Genomic DNA, 12,968 nt, shown 5'->3' on the forward strand with positions numbered 1-12,968 from the left:
GCCAAAAGATTCCCACTGCAGAGGCCTTAGCAAAACTTGTCACCCAGCACATTTACAGATTGCACGGGGCACCCCAATGCATCATCTCTGATAGGGAAGTGCAATTTACATCTGCATTTTGGAAGGAATTTTTATCCCTCTTAGGGACCACTCAGGGACTGACATCTAGCCATCACCCTCAGGCAGATGGACAAACGGAACGTTGTCATTCAGTACTTGAGCAATATTTGAGATGTTTTTTAAATTTCCAACAAAGTGATTGGATGGACTTACTCCATTTTGCAGAAGTTGCCTACAATAATGCAGTCCACTCCAGCACAGGCTACACTCCTTTTCAAATAGCCAATGGTCAAAGTTTCAGCCCCATGCCAGAATTAACCCCAAATGAACCAATGATCCCATCACTGAAAGAATGGATGGAAAAACTACAAAACACCTGGCCAATAGTTAGAAAAGCACTAGATGAAGCTAGGCAGGCATACAAAGCACAAGCCAATAAAAAAAGGATTGAGCCTACACCATTCATTATAGGTGAAATGGTGTACCTATCTACAAAATACCTAAAGTCCCTACAACCCTGTAAAAAACTTGGACCAATATATATAGGGCCTTTTCCAATTAAAAGAATCATAAACCCAGTAACAGTAGAATTAGAATTACCAAAAAATCTCAGGCAAATACACCCAATTTTTCATTGCAGCTGGCTGAAAAGAGAGCATCAGTCAGCTTTATGGCCAAAAATCCCCCTACCACCACCTCCAATCATGGTAGAGGGCGAACAACACTTCAAAATAAAGGAAATCCTAGACTCCGGGAGATATCATGGAGCAACTCAGTACCTAGTTGCCTGGAAACACCTCCCTGCCTCACAAAACGAGTGGGTCCATAAATGTCATGTCAGAGCCCCGAAGCTATTAAAGAAGTTTCACACAGAGTATCCTAACAAGCCTGACTAACTTTTATACCTGCTTTGTTTTCTTTCAGGTGGATCTCTCTTATTTTTGAGGGGGCTGGATGTCAGAATCCAATTATATTTCATCTCTAGTTATCACTTATAGAAAAACCCCATTTCTGCCTTCTTGGATTCTGTCATACAAGGAAGAGAAGGGGGTGAACAAAGGGGCTTTATGGCCCTCACTTCCTTCAGTACAACTTCAAAGGAATTGAATGGGGATAGCACCAAAAGGACTAATCATAACAAAGGAGGCTATTTCATGTAGTTTTCTCTGAAGTCTCCATCCAGCCGGCAGTAAGGAAAAGGGATGGGAATGTAACGCCTGAGACTGTTACTGGAAGTAGGGGGGATTGGGTGGGGCTACTGGGAAACCCATTAAAACCTTGAATGGGAGAGCTTGGACCCAAGTCCTGTCTAGAATGCCTGCAACCATTTTCTCTTAATAAAGGATTCCTGTTGGAAGAATTATTCCAAGAGTTCTGTCTTCTTAAGATGCAAAGTGGGGTGATTGCAATATTTTTGATATCCAAATGGCATTTAATAGTCTTCCCTATCTGGGTCTTCTTCACTATGTTTTTCCCCTTTTGGGTAATCATTGCTGATTCAAGTTATTATTCCAATTAATCATAAGTTATGTTTTGTGATGTTTTCTGCACATGTGGATTGATTAATGAAAAGCAGAAGTAAACTGCTTTGAAAGTTTGTTAATATTAAATATTTAGGACACTAACGATTGCTACTTCGGTGCTTCAGTTATCCTATCCATAACAATGAATGTCAAATGGTATTTTATCTTAACAGATTTGTATTTACATCTTGGCCTCTGCAAAAATGCAGAAAGGTAAAATGGGTTGGATTTTAGTTCCCTTTTTCCTGCATTTTGGAATGTGTTGTCAAACTCTAATATGACACTTAATACAGGAAAAATCATTCACCATAACTTGCCCCAGTTATACATAACTTCTGTAACTGGCAGTTTATGTTGGTACCGGAATGCCTGGCCTTATCAGTGTTCTCTAAAGCATGCTACATTGGCTTTAGTTTGACTCTAACATTTTAAACTGCTTAAAGCCAGTCCTTCAAGTTAAGGAATATTGCCATGAATTAAAAATTTAATCCATGACAGGCTGTAAACTTTATCTATTTCCCCCATTTTAAGGATATGTATTTGTGCAGTTAACACATTCTTGATCATTGGTGGCCATAAATATTGATAGTTAAGAAAGGCTGCTCAATGTTAAGATTTGGGTGTGCAGGTTATATTCTGGCCTATATGATTCAGTGGGTACTTGTACCCTGCTGCAGGGGTACTGAATATAGGTAGTGCATATATGCTACTACCATTTCTTGAATGTTGCTTCATGAGACCTTGATCATAAAAGGGGACTTCATTAAAAAGTTGATTAAATAAATGAATGTTATATTACAGACTCTTTTTTCAGAATGCAGTTCAGAACAAAACTGCTATAAGCAATAGGAAAAAAATTCAAGGAAAAATTGATGGGCCAGAGAAGGAATTAAAACACCTCTTATTCCATTGACTTCCCTCCCTATTTCTAAATGCTTTATAGATATTTCTAGAAGAGATTGTGAGGGGAATCACTGCTTTCTTGCCCACTTACCACAGCAACCCTTGAGACAAAGCACATCCCAAATTTTATAAGTATTTATCAGCAATCAGCTTTTTAAAATACAAGATATTCATCAGACAATGTAAAAATATTTGAAATTATTTGCTACTAGAAGAATAAAAAAATCAGAGACACAAATTCTTCCAGTGATGAAATAACATGATAAAAAAAACTGTGAACATATAATGGCTGTCTTCTGTTATTGCATTTATTTGTATTTAATTTAGTGCAAAATCTACAAAGTAAAATAGAGAGATGCCTATCCAGATTGCCTCTGGCATAGGTTTCTAGAATGGAAAAGAGATTCTCGCCTTGAACAGAAAACATGAATAGATAAAATTGCAGGAATGAAAAGCCTCAAAACGATAAGCTTCTGAAAATCAGAAAAGATATGTAACCTTTGGCAATGTATACTTATTTCAAAGTATAAATGAGAGAGGGAAATTGCTTATTTATGTGACACAGTTGTTTTAATTGTTAAAATTCTTTTGATTACTCTTTTCAGCTATGCTCATTTCTCATCCCAGGGTTCTGAAGGAGCTGGCAGATGTGACCTTGGAACCACAGAGCAAAATCTTTCACAACTCCTGGAGCATGGGGGAACTGCCAAAGGACTGGAAAAGAGCTGATGTGATTACAATCTATAAAAAAGGGGGGGGGGAAGTGGATCCAGGAAACCACAGAACAATAAGTTTGACATCAATACCCAGGAAAATCATAGAAAAGATAATTAAGCAGCAGATTTGTGAGCATCTAGAAATGAACAAAGTGATTACCAGACATCAGCATGGGTTTCTCAGAAACAGATCATTCCAGACAAACTTTATTGCATTCTTTGATGAAGTGACTAAATTAATGGAGAAGGGAAACACTGTGGATATAGTTTACTTAGACATCAGTAAAGCATTTGATAAAATAGACCACAACCTACTTCTTGGTGAGATAAAACAATACAATATAGAGAGTACCACCACCAAATGGAAACATAGTTGGCTGGCCAACCACACTCAGTGGGTAGTTCTCAATGGAACTACTCCTACATGGCAGAAAACATGCAATGCAGTATCGCAAGATTCTGTTGGGAACCAGTGCTGCAACATCTTCATAAATGATCTAGATGAGGAGATGAAAAAGAGCTCATCAAGCATTTGCAGACAACACCAAGCTTGAGAAATTGCTAACACTTTGATAAACAGATTCAAGATTCAGAAGAATCTTGACAGCCCTGAGCATTGGGCTCTAGCTAACAAGATGCAGTTCAGTGGTGAGAAAAGTAAGGTCCTGCACTTAGGCAGGAAAAAACAAATGCATGGGTGTAGAACAGGCAGTACCTGCTCTTTAGTAATGTGAGATTGATCTTGGCATCCTAATGTCCTAGTGGACCACACTTAAGTATGAGCTAGAAATGTGCTGCAGCTGCCAAAAAGCCAATGCAGCCCTAGGCTATAACAACAGAGGGTTAATTTCTCAAGATCATGCTGGATGATTCAGCAAGATCATACATCAAGATCACAAGACATGATAGTATCACTTTATACTATACTAGTGAGGCCACACTTGGAATACTGCCTCCAATTTTGGTCACCAGGATACAAAAAAATGATGCTGAGACCCTAGAAAGAGTGCAGAGAGGAGCAACTAAGATGATAAATGGTCTGTGGAATAAATTGTATGAGGTACGGTTAAGGGAACTAGGTATGTCTAGCCTAACAAAGAGAAAAATTAGGTCAGAATGATAACTGTCTTCTGGTACACGAAGAGCTACCACAGAGGTTGGGGTCAAATTATTTTCCAAAGCTCCTGAGGGTAGGACAAGCAGCAATGGGTGGAAAATGATTAAAGAGAGATCCAGCCTGGAACTGAGAAACTTCTTAACAGTAAGAACAATTAACCAATAGAAGAGCTTGCTTCCAGAAGTTATGAGTGGACCATCGTTGGAAAATTTCAAGAAAGGATTTTCAAGAAATCATTTGTTCATAATGATATAAGGTCTCCTGCCATGGTCAAGGAGTTGAACTAGAAAAACTCTAAGGTCCTTTCCAGCCCTATGATTCTTTTCCATGTGATAAATGAAATGTTATTAATGTGTAAATTAATAGGTTCTATAGCTGCTCATTTAGGCTACTCTTTATTTTTCACACCAATGAAATAGGCTTACATATTATTACACAGAATATCTATAGCTACCATGTTAATTTGATTATTTATCATGTTTTGTTATTTGTTTGGTGTGTGAACCTTCCTGGTGACTGCCTGGACAAGTCCTTGCAGATTTTTTGTAAAGATTTTCAAAAGAGGTTTGCCATTGCCTACTTCCTAGGGCTGAGAGAAAATAACTGGCCCAAGGTCACCCAGCTGACTTTGTGCCTAAAGCAGGACAAGAATTCACTGTCTCCTGGTTTCTACTCTGGTACTCTAATCTCTTCACCAAACTAGACCTGATTTGCCATCCATATTTACCACTTAGAACAGGGATGTCAAACTCAATTTCATTGAGGGCCGCATCAGCATTGTGGTTACCCTGGGGGGGGCTGGGAGGGTGTGGCCAGAGTGGGTGCAACCTACTGGGTGGGTGTGGATGGAGTGGGTCTGGCCTACTGGGTGGGCGTGGCCAGTTCTACATCATTTGCGTCAAGGGTGCCTATGGGGGCCTGGGCAGGAGTGGGACAGATCTGGGGGTCTCTGGGAGAAGGGGGTGGGACCGGGGCAAGTGCCAAGGCATGGTCCACCCGGGCAAGTGTTAAGATGGCCACTACAAAATTGTACATTGGCTCCCGGCTGGCCTGGGCCAGGGCCAAGGCAGCGGGGGCCGTTCCCTCACTGTTTCCAGGATGGCTTCGTGGGCCACATGAAATCACTTTGCGGGCCACATCCAGCCCCCGGGCCTTGTGTTTGACATGTCTGACTTGGAACAAGGGCAGGGAGTTCATATTTATCACGTCTTTTTGTTGAAGGCTAACTAAAATTAGAGTTCCAAATAACTGTACAATTCTTTTAAAAAAATATCTCTGAAAGTCTGACTGCACATATTTTTATTAGATTAGATTGCCCCATAATTTCACTGAAAGAAAGCAAACATGAGAGATCCAAGGGATTTCAATATATAAATTTTAGATATATTCTGGTCCATATTGCTGCAGCTTCACTATTAACTGAGGTAGTTATTGGAAACATAAAACTTCCTTCTTAAAAAAAAAAAAACAGCTTCACTGGCTCAGTCCATTTTCAGATACAATTTAAAGTACTAGTCACAATTATAAAAACCTGTACTGTTTGAGACCAAACTATGTGAAAGACAATTCTCACTAACAAGCATGATCATTTTTAAGATTTTTAGAAGAGGCCTGTCAGCTGCCATCTCATGCTTGCTCATTGCAACCATTCAGTATCAGCTACAATGAACAGGGAAGGGGGCTAGATGGGAGGGGGAAGGCTTCAAGAGAAATGAAAGTTCACTGCATCTCTCCCAGAGGACCTTCAAGGTCAGATGGCTGGGAATGGAACTCAGCTGCATACCAAACCTATGCCTGAAGTGACTGTTCTAAAAACATCTTGTTTGAATTTGATTGGACATGGGAGGAACAGAGATGGGAGGCAATTACAGGAGGGAAAAGTTAGACATGGTGATTTCGGTGTGCAAATTTCAGTTCTGGCTTTGCACTACTGTAATTCACTTGATTTCTAGTAAACTATATTTTTCTCAACAAATGGAGTTAAGAATCGTTCTTAACGAGAGGCTCAAGCTAAGGCAGGTCTGACAAGGCCTTTTTCTTCCACTGTGCCATTACTGTCAAGAACAAGTACTATTCATGGCTTTATGTTCTCCCATATCTAGTGCTTGGCTCTAGCAACAATTTTTTTTTGTTTTTTAACACGAATTTGGTTTTAAAGCCAATTTTGCTGAACATTAACAAAGATTTATTCACTATTACTTCTTTTTATTATTTAATGAAACAATTTTCATTTATGTCTTACACCAGGTAGAAGCACCCACCAACCTTGGAAGATCTTTTAAAAGGCTAAGGACAGTCTGACCACATTACTTCATGAACAAAAGCCTGAAAGAAAATTCAAGAGTTATTGATCTGACTGGAAATTAAGGGTGTAATTACAATCCATTTCTGTATTGTTGCTATGGTTAAACCCAAGTCAAGGGAGCCTCTGTACCTTTTATGGCAGAATAGAATTTAATAAATAAATAAATATTATTTTTCTGGATTTTATCTATCTTACAAGATTGAAAGTATTAAACATTTAATCAGCTTTAAGTAATCCAGGATTTCAAATATAAATTATGAATAGAATCTGATTCAAATGAAAGAATATGAATTGCTTATGGCAGTCTAGTTAATCCTCTTTGTCACTTTAACTTAATTCAGAAGCTATTTTTAGATTATTTATGTGAGATGGTATTCATCTTCAAGCCTGCATCAAAAGAACCATTCTCATTATTACATTCCCTCAGGAAATCACCTGTTTTCAGACTCTGTAAATATTAATCAAAAGATTATTATCTGGTTAAAAACATTCCCAGTGATCATGCGAAAACTTCAGTCCATTTGTCATTTGTATGCTCCAGTGAATATTCAGACAAATAATTAGGAGAGACACTCTACATTTTTGAGACAGTTGAATGTGTATGATATGTTCAGTTCACAGATATTTTGATATTTAAAAAAATCCTTGCAAACTGGGAAAGCCAGGGGACTTTACAGTGAGAGAAACCAATTGCCCAGTCCTAGTTAAACTAAGTCATTATTTTTAAATGCTGGTTTTCAGTGTTCCTAGAAATTTTGAGGAACCTTGGAAACTTCTTAATATTTTCAGTCATGGTGGGCGTGAATGGAATTTTCAAATATTTTTATGAATATCATCTGAAAATCACAATACTTGGAGTACATTGGGAAAATCATTATTACCTTGTAATAATCTTCCCACTTCTTCTATCCCAGTGGTTCTCAACCTGTGAGTCGGGACCCCATTTGGGGTCAAACGACCATTTCACGGGGGTCGCCAAACAAGGCTGCCCACCATTTTTTCCCCTTTTCTTTGGCCAAGCCCCTGGCACCTGATGATGTATAAGTGGCTGGGGGTCACCACAACATGGGGAACTGTATTATGGGGTCGCGGCATTAGAAAGGTTGAGAACCACTGTTCTATCCCATTTCTTGTATCTCTTGTTCAATGTGTTACTTTGGTTCTGTGGTATTTAAAAGATCAATCCACTTTGTGCAGTCCTTTACATAGGCATTTATATTATATATAAATATACCTCTATATTATACCACATGCTCTGTCTCTTCCCTTTCACACAAGCACACAGGAGAAAAATAATAACCAATCTGTTTATATATTCAGTGAAAAGATTCCCATTATGAAAGAGTTCCTTTAGCATCATTCTTTTCAAGTTTTTCTTTAACATAGGATTACAAATATTTATAAGTTTATCCACATATCATTTTTACAGGATATACATTCATATGAAGTGAATCAACATAATAACACTTTGAGACTGAGATCCTATCTGTCTGATAATATCTCAAATTATAAAAAGTGTCCAACTTTCTTTTTTAAAAATCCACAATAATACAGGGCTATATAATTGAAGAGCCATTGGTTTTAGATAGGATTCCCACCACTATCACTACCATTACTGAAATCCCTGATACATTTGTAAACTGTGTATACAGAATCAATCCAGGATAAAAAATGATAATGTGAATCACACAGGCTGTTCATGGTTCAGGAAAAGCAATTTCATTGTAATTAATTTGAAAATAGAAGGCATTCTCCAGTTTTTACTCAACAGAATTAAAGCATCATATGCTTAACATTTAAAAATAAATAAATAAAATATTCACCTATATTAATATAAAAAACAAAATATCATCTTGCCTGTGATAATAGTATATTTTCATTAAAATGCAGCATTCAATAAATCCTTTTTCCAGTCCTAATTTGATATTGTCTATGTTCTTCATCTGTTTTCTATTAAATATGCCATATCAGCAAATAATGCACCTCAATTAATTTTGATGTTCTATCTTCTGACCTTCACCATTGCAGGAGAAGAACTGGCAGAACTTGGGACAGACTTAAAATGTGATCAGTCTAGAATCCCTGCCTAGCCACAAGAAAACTAAGTCTAACCTCCCTTGAATCCTGTTGGCCTTTAGCTAATTAACCATTAGTTGAATAGATTCCTATACATAAGCATGATTACCAAGAAATCAGTTTAATTGAACCTTCATGTGTGGACCTGAACTTTCTCATCTGACAACCATAGCTATTAGGGTGACTTTGGATAAACAACAGTTGATATGTAGTACATATCTTGAACCTCCCTACCAACACATTTATTTCAGAGGAATAACCTACAGTCAAACTGAAAAGAGATAGAATATATAACCAATTAGAACTTCTCATTTTGTAGGATTTCAAATATATTACAAAGAAAAATATATTACATACCATTGGATATATTTGAGTATAAGTTCACAAGAAAAGTCTAACATAGCACAGTACTGCAGACAGAATGGTTTTAAAAAGGAGGAAAACAGTGAGACCACAATCTAACCACAATTAAATGCAGTTTAATTGATTTCAATCTGTACTTATATCAGGGACAGATAAAAGCAGACCTTCATCACCACATCTGGCCCCAAACCTCTATATTGCCTTTGAGTTCTCTTCAGCCACAACTGTCCAAAATAAGCTGCACATCTTCCCCCCATTTTGCATCAGAAATGCACAAAATTTGTAGCGTACCTTCTAAAATACATGCAATGTCTTTAAAAAAGAAATCTCTTCCCCACAAGATAAAGGGGAATCAGAAAATCCAGGCTCCAAACACATGCGTAACACAGCCTTCTCACTTTGCATCATCACATCACTTACTGCAACTCTTTTTTCCTCACCACCAGCACCCAAATGTTAAATATAACTTTTCTTCAAATGAGTATTCCATGATCAGTCTCTCAGAGATTATAACTGTACCACATGGAGTAAATACAATATTATCACCAGTTCTTATATCATTCTAATGCAAGATAAACATAGGACCCACATCACCCTCCAGATATGCTTAAACTGCAACCATCCATCTTCCCTTGGCCATGTCTGCGCAGGCTGCTAGAAGCCAATTCTATTAAGAAAAAGTATATAGATGGTGGATTGTCCATCCCTACTATATGGACAACAGTAATCAGAAATTAACTATATGACTTGTTCTTATCCTGTCACCACTTCATTTGGATAGAACCATCCGGTTCACAAAGCAATGTGTATTTGTATGTTTGTATGTTTCTTAATACTGGAAGTTTTAAAGGAAGGGAAATAGTCCTCAAAACATGCATCTTACAGCAGAAGATCCAGACATAAACTAATTCAGCCCTAACTTTCTACCTTTGATGCAGCTCTTACCTCATAGGACACGACCTGCTGCAAAATGGAACTGGTGAAACCATCATAGCAAGAGATTCCAGAACCTTTTTGATGTATTCCTAACTAACTCAAGCTTGAGAGATGGTAATAGTTATCTAAGTTACTGAACCATTTTAAACAGGAAGAGGAATGTGTAGCATAGTCGTCTTATATGCAGAAATCATCTCTCAATATGTTTGACAGATCACTTGCTTGAAAGTTTTTTACTAATTGAAAAATGTGGCTGCATTGAAAAGTGATTGGGATGTGGCAGGATTCAATTAACTCCTCCATTTATACCAGAATTCTTGTTCTAATTGGAGCAATAGTTTCAGCTCATTTCCTTGGCTAGTAATATAAATATTTAACTTTCTTGCACCTTTTGTTCCTCTATTTTCCTTATCTGACACAAACAAAAGAACAAAGGACAAAAACAAAAAAATATTATTCCTAAAGCAAAAAGTAGTTGTTAAGCCTCCATTTCGGAAGGACACCTCCCAGTCACAATTTTTCCTATATTCTTACAAACCACTTGCATTTTAGAAGCTGACCACCAAGAAAGGAAACTGTAATTTTAAGCACAACATTCTGTCTTGTATCTTTCTTCATATCAAGACAAAATAAGTTGTACTAGAAAAACAGTTTTTTAAAAAACTGAAAGTGAACCTAAAGCAGTTTATGCATTGAATTTCAAATCAGGAATATTTAGAATAGGTCACTAAAACTAGAATTAAAGGGTATCTATTTTAATAAATATACATTAAGTAAATCTAGCTGCAATCCACCATTTACTGAATGGGGCCATTCCCTTACTGTAATCAAATAAGTTCATAAAGCATTAAATGAGTTTTTAAAACATTGCAAGAATGGGGAAATTTGGGGGGGGGAGATTTGCTGACATTTTCTAACCCCTTAAAGGTCTCCCTCAAGAATTTATGAGAGATAAGAATAGACCTATGTCCAAAACTGCACATCAAACTGCCACCATTTCCCAGAGGTTCCATACTGTATTTTAAAACAAGAATAAACAAGTATGGCACGCCAACTGTTCCTTTTTTGGGATTTGATGAAGGCCAACTTGAGATAGCCACATGTTCTGAGGGCTTCCTTGATGTTTTAGTTCAGTGGTTCTCAACCTGTGGGTCGGGACCCCATTTGGGGTCGAACGACCATTTCACGGGGGTCGCCAAACAATGCAGTCCGCCATTTTTCCCCCTTTTCCTTAGCTGTGCTACTCCCTTTTATTCTATTGGCTTTTGAAAGCCAATAGAACAGACTCTCTTGAATAGAGTCTAATTCTATTGGCTTTCAAAAACCAATAGGAATTGTCCAGGCTGTCTCTGCCCTGCTGAGCCCGCCAAAAGTCCCATTCTGCAAACAGTGCTGCACCAGTTGAGTAATCCTTGACTTACGACCGATTGAGTAGTCCTCGACTTACGACCGATTGGGGGTCGCAGCATTAAAAAGGTTGAGAACCACTGTTTTAGTTCTTTTTCTTTCCCATCTTTGCTAGTAGGCAGACCTTCAACTCTGTGGTGTAGGGTTCTGATAACTCCCATTTAGTGCTCCAGTGGATGGTGAGAATCAAAATGTAAATATTGATCTATCTGTGTGGGTTTTTTGTAAACTTCAATTCCATATATTGCAGGAATATCAGAAAAGCTCAGGAGGACTTTTAGCCAACACAACATATGTACATACTCCAAACCCACAAATACACTAAGGCAGAAGCTTGTCCACCGCAAGGATAAAACACCCAGACACAAACTGAGCAATGTGGTATATGCAGTACAGTGCAGTGAGTCATGTGCAGATCTGTACATTGGGAAAATAAAACAACCACTTCATAAACACATGGCACAACATAGGAGAACAAACCCATCAGGACAAGATTTGGAAGTCCATCTGCATTTAAAAGACAAAGGCCACTCTTTCAAAGACAGAAAAGTCCACATTTTGGACAGAGAGGACCACTGGTTTGAAAGACGAGTCAAAGAGACCATCTATGTCAAAACTGAACAGCCCTCTCTCAACAGAGGGGGGGATATGACATCTATCTCCAAGTCTACAAAACAATCCTTTCAGCAGTACCAAGAAGGCTCCACACCCATTTGCACTACTCAGTTGACCCTGATGACACAGATAAACCTCCAGGTGGCCTCAATGACTCTCTAAAAGAATGCAAATGACCAGCTGCAAGGAGTATAAATCCTTCCATTCCCTACCATCCAGTCAGAGTTGACGAAGTTTCTTGGATGAGAAGTGAAACATCTTCAAAGAAAAACAAGAAAGCCCAGTTGCTTCATGAAAAAACTCCTTTGGGATCAATCAAATGTAATAAATATTTCAAAATATAATAGGTCAAACAAAACGTAAGTGTGTTATAAGACTAGTTATGCTACAAAGAAGTTACAATGTCCAAGAATTTGCCTATTAAGAAAACATATGCATACAAAGAGATTTTGAAGACACAAAAGAGCAAGTAAGCACAAGTCCATTTCACTTGTGCTAAGCATGTTTTATACTTTGGCAAATATTCCCAAAATATCTGATCTGAAGATATATAGAAACCATAGAAGTCCATTACATAATCTGAAAATCCCATAAATATACCAATGGTTCTTGAATTGATTTAGAGGAGATTCAGTTCTAAAACCAGAATCAAATTATGAGAGATAAATATTATTGAAAACAGGTTCATAACAAGATAATGTGTTCATCAAACTTTCCATAAATATAATTTCCATTATTCCTATCCTAGGGTGAATTCGGTTCCACTTTAAGTGAATTGAGCATGAACTAGAGCATGAATTTAGAGCAAATCAATATACTGTAATAGGCGGAGACGGTGAATCTCCCATGAAACTATGCACTAAAGTAGATTAGTTCTTTATGATAAAGGGAAATGATTGATTGCACTGAAATTAATTAATTCCATCTGTATTCAGAATGGAGAAATA

This window comes from Crotalus tigris, unplaced genomic scaffold, assembly GCF_016545835.1.
Source record: "Crotalus tigris isolate CLP2741 ecotype Arizona unplaced genomic scaffold, ASM1654583v1 scf7180000023689.1477605, whole genome shotgun sequence".
Lineage (NCBI taxonomy): Eukaryota > Metazoa > Chordata > Lepidosauria > Squamata > Viperidae > Crotalus > Crotalus tigris.